Consider the following 9,976-nt stretch of genomic DNA (forward strand, 5'->3'; position numbering starts at 1 on the left):
TGGAAGCAAGGCTGTGCCATCTTCTACAGATAACTTCTCCTGTTTTGTTTTGTTTTGTTTTTTAAATACCTTTTGGGCTGAAGAGATGGCTTAGCAGTTAAGGTGCTTGCCTGCAAAGCCAAAAGACCCAGGTTCGAATCCCCAGGATCCACGTAAGCCAGATGTACAAGATGGCTCATGTGCCTGGAGTTTGTTTGCAGTGGCTGCAGGCCCTAGCATGCCCATTCTCTCTCTGTGTTTCTGTCTCTCTCTCTCTTCCCTTTCTCTTTCTCTCTTTCCCATTCTCTCTCAAATAAGTAAAAATAAAATATTTTTTAAAGGTTTTTTGTTTATTTTTATTTATTTACTTGAGAGCAACAGACACACAGAGAGAGAGGCAGAGAGAGAGAGAGAGACTGGGTGCGCCAGGGCTTCCAGCCACTGCAAACAAACTCCAGACACGTGCGCCCCCTTGTGCATCTGGCTAACGTGGGTCCTGGGGAATCAGGCCTCGAGCCGGGGTCTTTAGGCTACACAGGCAAGCGCTTAACTGCTAGGCCATCTCTCCAGCCTGGTAAAATAAAATATTTTTCAAAAAAGAAAACCTCTTGGCCCGGCATTGGGCCTTAGTAAACAGTGAATGCTTAAACAGAGGTTACCAAGTTACCGTAAGATCCGAACTGCCATTGTGAACTGGGCCTTCAAATTGGGAATGCAGAACAAAACTCCATTCTTGAGTGGAAGTAGAGTCAACCAGAGGCCCAGCTTGAGTGGAACCTGAGGGATTGAAACAGAGACCCAGGTAGAGGAGATGGCTCCATCAGTAAGCATGCCATGCACGCATGAGAAACCTGACTTTGGAGCCCCAGTGCACACTTAAACACCAGGATGAGTCCTAGATGCCAGGAATCCCAGCGCTGGGCAAGTAGAGATAGAAGGATCTCTTGGCTTGCTGGAGAGGTAGTTTAGCCAAATTGGTGAATTCCAGGTTTATTGAGATACGCCGTCTCAGCAAAATAAGCTGGTGGGCTCACTGTGTATGGTGCTTGCCAGCAAAACCCAGATTCAATTCTCTAGTATCCACATAAAGCTGGTTGCACAAAGTGGAACATGTGTCTGGAGTTCATTTGCAGGCCCATTCTCTGTATGTCTGCCTGTCTCTCTGTCTTGGTATAACTCTCTGCTTGCAAATAAATAATTAAAATATTGTAAGCCGGGCGTGGTGGTGCATGCCTTTAATCCCAGCACTCAGGAGGCAGAGGTTAGGAGGATCGCCGAGAGCTCGAGGCCACCCTGAGACTACATAGTGAATTCCAGGTCAGCCTGGGCTAGAGTGAGACCCTACCTCGAAAAAACCAAAAATCAATCAATCAATAAATAAATAAAATATTTTAAAAAGTAAGCTGGACAAATAAGCTGGACTGTGATTGAGAAATATACCTGATATCCAACTCTGGCCTTCACATGCTCGCACATACATATGTAGCCATGTATATTCGTGCATGCATACATACTATGCACTAATACACACACACACACACACACACACACACACCGACTACCAGGTCGCAGTGGAAGAGAAGGTGCAGGCTGGCCTTATCGATGTCTCTGGGTGATATGCAGGGACCACCTCTAAGAGGACAGCTATAGCGCTACCACTATTTTCTGGAACATCTCTAAAGGACAGTTGTGAAGGAAAGATCCTCTCAACGGGAGGAAATTCAAACAGCCCACCTAATTATTTGCTTTGTTTGGAAGGAGAAAGGAGCAGACATGTCATTATATATGGATTTATAGACTGTGACCAGTGGCTTAGCTGGATGATCAGGGGACTTGGCAGAAGTGTGATTGTAAATTACCAAAGAAGTTATGGGAAGGAGGGATGTGGCTGGACCTCCGAGGAGGCAAACACTGAAGTTATTCATTTCTCATGTGAATTGCATGCCACAGGGTGGCCTCACCAGAGACAGGTTTTAATACTCAAGTGGATAGGATAATCTGTTCTGTGGGTATCGGCGCAATGGTTTGACTATAAATTGTTCTCCACAGACTCATGTTTGATTCCTTAATCCCCGGTTGGTGGTGCTATTTGGGAAAGTTGTGGAACCTTTAGGAGGTGGGAGCCTTGCTGGAGGAAGCATGTCACTGGGGGGCGGGCCTTGAGGTGACAGAGCTGAGCCCAGTCCATTTCCTCTCTGCTGGTGTGACCCTGGCATAATGGACCCCGCCCCTCCAAACAGAAAGCTGAGAATGAACCCATCCTCCCTCCTTAAGCTGCTTCTGGTCAGGTGTTTTCTCCCAGCCTGAGCACTGAGGTGACTTCAATCAGTCGTTGTTAAACTGGAAGTGAGGCATGGGCATAATAGCAAGGCTGACCTGGCTAGGGCCACTGCCAAGTGGCCTGTTTACCAGCATCCAGGACCGCTGAGTCCTCAATGTGAATCATGCCTTTGGGGTGACAAGCCAGCTTCCTGTGGCATTGGACGGCTTCCTTTGTGGTCAGGGCAATCTTCTGTCTTTCATGGGGTCGATGCTTTCTTGGATATGAACATGCCTTCCCAACAAGTGTCACTTCTGCTCAAACTACCAATCTGTGCCCTTTATAGGGCACCTTAGTGGTGGCCCACACAGCATCTCTGATCAAAGCAAGTGCAGCAATGGGCCCTGTGCCCATGGAATTAACTGGTTGTGTTCCCACCAGCTTAAAGCAGCAGGTTCAGAAGAACCGTGCATGGCCTTTGGAACTCACAAAAGATAATAATTCCCCGCAGGTCTTGGGAAGGGCTCTCCGTACACAAGGTTGTAGCGACTCTGAGTCACCATCAAATAAATGGTGCTGTTTTTCTCACAGCCAGGAACTCATGGGTTCAGACATCAAGGGCTAGGTAGAAACAGGAGTGGCACCATCCGCTATCACCTCCAGTGACTCACTGGGAAAATGTGCTGCCTCTGCTCGTGACCTTTACTCTGCTGGCCAAGAAGTGTTGGGGTGTCAAAGCATGGGTCAAAGGGAAGAATGCTCTCACCAGAAGACAGCAATGATCCCATGGAGTGGGAAGTTAAAGACTGCTGCTGGTCCTCCTGGACCCCCTCGTGTCTCTGAGTGGATAAGTGGGGTTACCATGTAGGCTGGGGTGGTTGATCCTGTCAAGGGTGAACGGCGTCCTATTTAGCAATGGAAGAGAGGGACGGGGTGTCTGGAGGACAGGAGATCCTTCAGGCAATTCAGAGTATTACGTCCTGTGACTAAGGTCAGTAGAAAATTACAGTAGCCCAATCTAGACAAGACTCATAGCCCAGATGTTTCAGGAATGAGGGCTTGATGGTGGTTATACACACCAGCTGCAACCCAATGACTGACTGCTGACAGAGGTGTGGACTGCAATTGTCAGGCACTTTCCCCTTAATTTGTGGCATATATGTGTGGGCGCACCAATTTCAATCAATTAAGGCTTCTGTAACAAAGTAAAATTGACGGGGTGCCTTATAAATAATCTTAAGGAAAAGAGATAGAGACAGAGGATAATTAGACTCTGATGGCCAAACATGAATGTAAGGCCTTGTTAACAATGAAGTCTCTGTGGGCAATCTCTGATTATTACAATGTAGTTTCTGAGCGGTGTTAAAATAGAGGGAGGCCCATCTCAAATACTCAGCTGCTCCTCCAAAGCAGCAGACTCCACCTAATCTTGTTGCCAGGAAACACAGTGACCACAGGCCTCATAGAGCATGTTTGGTGGTATTCCATTTATTCATGTCATCTGTAGGAAACGTGTTATAGGAAATTGAATTTGCTTAAACTGAAAACGAATTCACTAGCCTTGGGTTGTTTTATATACCATTATATTTTTATATACCATTATATACATTTGATGTGCTTTGAAAGTCAGAAAGCATGTAATGCATACCTATTAGAGTAGCTAAATATTTTTATTTTTTATTTTTTTGAGGTAGGGTCTCATTTTAGCTCAGGCTGACCTAAAATTCACTATGTAGTCTTGGGGTGGCCTTGAACTCACAGTGATCCCCCTACCTCTGCCTCCCAAGTGCAGGGATTAAAGGTGTGCACCACCACACCTGGCTTTATTTTATTTTTTAGAGAAGAGAGAGAAAGAATTGACACACCAGGGCCTCAGCCACTGTAATAGAATGCCAGATGCTTTTGCCACCTAGTGGCCATGTGTGTCTTTGCACTTGTATCTCCTTTGTGCATCTTGGCTTATGTGGGATCTGGAGAGAGATTGAACATGAGTCCTTAAGCCTTGCAGGCAAGTCCCTTAACCGCTAAGCCATCTCTCCAGCATGGCTAAACATTTTAAACTGAAATTTTAAAAAAAAATTGACAAGGCTAAGTGCCCATGAGCATTTAAAGGGAGGCACTGGAATGCTCACATCGCTGGTAAGAATGTTAACTCCTGAGATGACTGGAAACAGTTTTAGTGTTTTCTGAAGTTCAACGTACACTGTCCATGTGGCTCTGCAATTCCACTAAATCTAAAGATACCAAAAAGGAATAAACACACATGTCCACAAATGATCTGTAGATGACAGTTCACAATAGCCTTACTCACTCCAGAGTCTGTCAGCGCTGTGTGGCACACCCATGCCAGGAGACACTCACTGCTCAGAGTGGGAAGGAAGGAACCAAGGAAGCATAGCTGAGCCGGCAGCTCTGGGTGGGAGGGAAGGAAAAATGCATGTCTACACGCTCCAGGATTCCACTTACATGAAGTTCTGACAAAGGAGAGGAAGGAGTGAGTGATGGAGGGACACTGGATGCCAGGACTACACAGTAGAATAAAAGGGGAGCATAGCAGAGGAGGGCCATACGATCCTTGAGTGAGTCAAGCAGCTCACAGAGCTTACAGACCTCAACCTTCCTAGCTCCCGGTAGACCTCTAAGTTGTTCTGTGGTCTCCCACCAGATTGCCAAAATAGAAGCAGATCTAGGTTTAAGGTTCAGCTTCTCATCATTCTAGCTCAGGAAATTTTAAAGCTTTAAATTCTTCTCTCCCTCCATCTGCCTCTTTCTCACTCTCAAATAAATAAATAAAAATAAGATTTTTAAAAAACGAGCTGGAGAAATAGCTTAGCATGTTAAGACACTTGCTTGACAAGCCAAAGGACCCAGGTTCAGTTCCCCAGCAGCCACGTAAGCCAGATGTACAAGGTGGCGCATTCATCTGGAGGTCGTTTGCAGTGACTGAAGGTACTGGAATGCCCATTCCCTCCTTCCCTCTTTCTCTCATCTATCTCTTTTTCTCAAATAAATAAAAATTATATATATATGTGTGTGTATATATATACACATACACACACACAACACACACACACACACTCACCAGGTATGGTGGAACATGCTTTTAATCCCAGCACTCGGGAGGCAGAGCTAAGAGGATCGCTGCGAGTTCGAGGCCACCCTGAGACTCCATAGTGAATTCCAGGTCAGCCTGGGCTAGACTGAGACCCTACCTGGAACAAAACAAAACAAAACTTAAAACTCCTCATTGGGAAAACAAAACAACCACAGATGCATTTTCTCCTACTATATACTCACAACACAAGCCACTTCTGATATGAGGCACGTGGGCTCCCCCCCACCCCCACCAGTGAGCTATGAGTTCTGTAAAAACGGCAATCCTAGCTGGGTCCTGGAATTCAGCTCTGACACCATCTCCTAGAGACAGAGTCAGATCCCACAGGCTGGGGACTTGTGTCCCAGAGCTGCCCTCTGCCCCCTTGCTGTCCACCCAGGGCCACACGATTTCAAACAGACGATTTCACTGGCTGGCTAGAAAACTGCAGCTTTCACATCTCCAGCTCCTTCTTGGGATAACTGGCTCGAGCGGCTCACAGAGCTCGGATACACTCCATATTGACCATTCATTGGAAAGGTTGTTATGACGTACCTGGCTGAATAAATTGCAAAAGGGGTACAGAGCCTCCAGGCCCTCTCTAGGCATGCCAACTTCCAGGAAAAGCCATACGTTCCGCTATTTGGAAATTCTCTGGACCTTGTCATTCAGGTAATCCCTGAGCAAAACTGTTGAAATGTGAAAGGCAAAAAGGACATAAGGGCTGGAGAGGTGGCTTAGTGGTTAAGGTGCCTGCCTGTGAAGCCTAAAGACCCATGTTTGACTCTCCAGGTCCCATGTAAGCCAGACGCACAAAGGTGAGGCCAGTGCAAGTTCGTATGTACACACAAGGTGGTGCATGCATCTGGAGTTCGACTGCAGTGGCTGGAGGCCCTGGCACACCAATTCTGTTTATCTCTTACATCAAAAAGGCCAGTCTGTTGGGCTTGCTTCAAAAAAAACTGTTAAAAAAAAAATGGACGTGACCTAAGGCTTAATGAAGACTTGGTTGGCAATCCAGGCTTGTCTTCCTGAAGTCCAGACAACAGTCTTACCTCCAGAAGCATGAGGAAGGTACCCAAGGAGTTCTCTGACTTACTATCAGATAAGGATAATGAGAAGAAGTAATGTGTGGCCAGCTCCAAGACAGACAGGCAGGAGGAGACGAGGTTTTTTTTTTTAATTTTTAAAAAATTTTTATTTATTTGAGAGCAACAGACAGAGAGAGAAAGAGGCAGAGAGAGAGAGAGAATGGGCACACTAGGGCCTCCAGCCACTGCAAACAAACTCCAGATGTGTGTGCCCCCTTGTGCATCTGGCTAACGTGGGTCCTGGGGAATTGAGCCTCGAACCGGGGTCCTCAGGCTTCACAAGCAAACACTTAACCACTAAGCCATCTCTCCAGCCCAGGAGACAAGTTTTAATGATATGCCTTGGGTAAGTGTTGTTGCTTCTTGTTGCTGGTACAAAGCACCTGACCAAAAGCAACTGATGAGGGGAACGCTTTTATTTTTGGTTTGCAGTCTCAATGGGAAGGTTCACGGAGGCAGGGGAAAGCATGGCACGAGCAGAGGCTGGACGTCACCTCTGCCACAGCAGGTGGACAACAGCAGCAAGAGAGTGAGCCAGGTTCTGGCAAGTAGGAGCTGGCTATAACACCACTACGCCCACCCCCAATGACACACCTCCTCTAGGAAGGCTCCACTTTCCCAATTGCCACCAGCCGAGGGTCAAACATTCCGAGTACGTGAGTTTATTATGGTGGATTGGAACTGCCGCAGTACAAGGTCCAGGTTGTCTGGCCTGCTTTGGAGGAGCGATGAACGAAAATTGAAAATCACGCATATCACCTCCTCTGAATGTCATTATTCTCTTCACAGGAATGTCGAAGGCTGTTCATTGAGATCAGTGTTAAAGGGCACTGCCTGGCTGACCACCTCCTGGAAGGAGCTACATTGCTTTTGCAACCACCAAATGGTCCTGGCTACTTCCAGGCTGCGGAGGGCCAACTCTCAAAGCAAGATCCGTGAGCTTGTGCGTGACCTCTAAGAATTCAATATGGATTCCCCTTTATCCCTACAAATCCCTGTGCTCCAGAAGGAACTTTCACCTTCACCCAGTCAGTGTTTCTCCACTGTAGGTGGAAGCAGTGTGACATGCACGGACTTCACACTTCCCATCCAGAGCACCTTCCTCATTCTTCAGTTTCCAGTTCCCCTGTCTCCTCAATGGATGCTTATGAACGTCAACACCTATTACCGATGAACGTCAACACCTATTACCGATTCCACATGGGAATTCTGCCAAACACACAATCCGCTGATTATACTGAGACTCTAGAAATCTGTGGGTGGATTTCATGGAGTTTATGAGCACTTTGAGACATGCAGAACAGGTTACTAAAAGGCAAGTATTAATTTTAGATCTAGGGAATGTCAGAATAGACTACAACCTTGCCCAAACCTTTTTCTCCAGAGCAAACATGATCAGGTAGAGAGAAAGAAAATGTGGGGGCCTTCATATGTAATAGGAGGTTGGTCCCTCATATGTAATGAGAATTCAGTCCCTCGTATGCAGTGGGAGGTTGGTCCCACTCAGTGTGATTCAGTTCATCATTAACAGTGTGACTCTTCTTTTTAATAATTAATTAATTTTTATTAACAACTTCCATGACTATACACAATATCCCATGGTAAATGCCCTCCCTCCCCCAACTTTCTCCTTTGAAACTCCATTGTCCATCATATCCCCTCCCTCTCTCAATCAGTCTCTCTTTTATTTTGATGTCATCGTCTTTTCCTCCTCTTATGCTGGTCTTGTGTAGGTAGTGTCAGGCACTGTGAGGTCATGGGTATCCAGGCCATTTTGTGTCTGGAGGAGCACATTGTAAGGAGTCCTACCCTTCCTTTGGCTCTTACATTCTTTCCGCCACCTCTTCTGCACTAGACCCTGAGGCTTGGAAGGTGTGATAGAAATATTGCAGTGCTGAGCACTCCTGTCACTTCTCAGCACCATGGTGACTTCTGAGTCATCCCAAGGTCACTGCCATCTGAAAAAAGAAGGTTCTCTACCAAAAGTGAGAGTAGCATTAATATAAGGGTAGAAACATTAAGAGAAATGCTTACTGGGAAGTTTGATAAGCATAGTATATACATTTAGCCAGACAGCAGCAGACATTATACCACTAGGGCTCATGATTACCCGTTTTAGGTTTTCAGTATCGGGGATGTATTACCCTCCCGTGGAGAAGGCCTCCAGTACAATCAGAGGGCAGTTGGTTTCCACCATGACAGATGTGCCACTATTGCACCTATTGACGCACTTGGCCTGGCTGACCAAATATGAGGCTTGCAGTGTCCACCGTTAAGTATCTTTGCTGGTGATTTCTCTCTCTCCCATTGAACTGCATGCAGAATGGCTTCTAACAGTACGACTCTTTATCCCTACACACCCTTTAGATTCTGGAGAACACGTTTATAACTTTAGATATTCAAATTGAATCAATTCCGAGATGCCTTGGGATAACATTATCAAGGGGAAATAAAACTTCTTGAGCTTGACTCTTCTATGAACTGGGATTCCTTAGACCTTTTTACAGTTTGCCTTCAATGGAAAGTGAATTTCTCTCTAAGTACTGACCACATTTCTTTGGGAACAGATTTACATGTACAATGCTTTTTGGAATTTTGCATGTAATGACTATCATCAAGTTTTGTTTTGTTCTGTTATTTTGGTTTTTCAAAGTAGGGTTTCACTCTAGCCCAGACTGACCTGGAATTCACTATGCAGTCTCAGGGCAGCCTTGAACTTACAGCGATCCTCTTACCTCTGCCTCCCGAGCACTGGGGTTAAGGGCATGCGTCACCACATCTGGCCATTGTCAAGTTTTGTTTTATGGTTTCCAAGCATCTGAGAGCCTACATGATGTCTAACCAAGTACTTCTATTCACACAATCACTTTATGTATTCCTTTTTCCTTTACTTTCTTTGTTAAGATAGCAATAACATGGCAGGAATAAAACCAAACTAGGACAAAGTGAACATTTTTAATTTTTTTTTATTTTAAAGAGAGAGAAAGAATTGGCATGACAGGGCCTCAGCTCCAGCAATCGAACTCTAGACGCTTGCACCACCTAGTGGGCATATGCAGCCTTGCATCTGCTTCACTTTTGTGCATCTGGCTTACATGGGATCTGGAGAGTAGAACATGGGTCCTTAGGCTTCGCAGGTGAGTGCCTTAACTGCTAAGCCATCTCTCCAGCCTAGGAAAAAGTGAACGTTTATGCTGAGTCTACCACAAGTGGTGTCAGTGCTCCATGCTGGATCTTGGGCCTTAAGTGCTGGGGTAAATGAACAGGATCCAGAAAGCTTGAGGCACCATTTCCACCTGAGATTTTTCTTGCTTGCTTTCTGGCTACAGTAGAGTCCTAAAGATAACATATTCTGAAAGGAATCAGAGTGGTGTCCTGTAATCTACATTAAAAGCTTTTAGTTTTCTCCCCCACAAGGATTTGGAGATAGTGTTCAAGAAACGAGTGTGGTATGATGGGGCACATGCCAAGGCACCAATCAAAGGGTGTCCTACCCTTTTGCACAAATGACTCAATAGCCTGTCAAGAAATAGCCATTTTTCCTCCGGCTTC

This window comes from Jaculus jaculus, chromosome 11 (assembly GCF_020740685.1).
Source record: "Jaculus jaculus isolate mJacJac1 chromosome 11, mJacJac1.mat.Y.cur, whole genome shotgun sequence".
NCBI lineage: Eukaryota > Metazoa > Chordata > Mammalia > Rodentia > Dipodidae > Jaculus > Jaculus jaculus.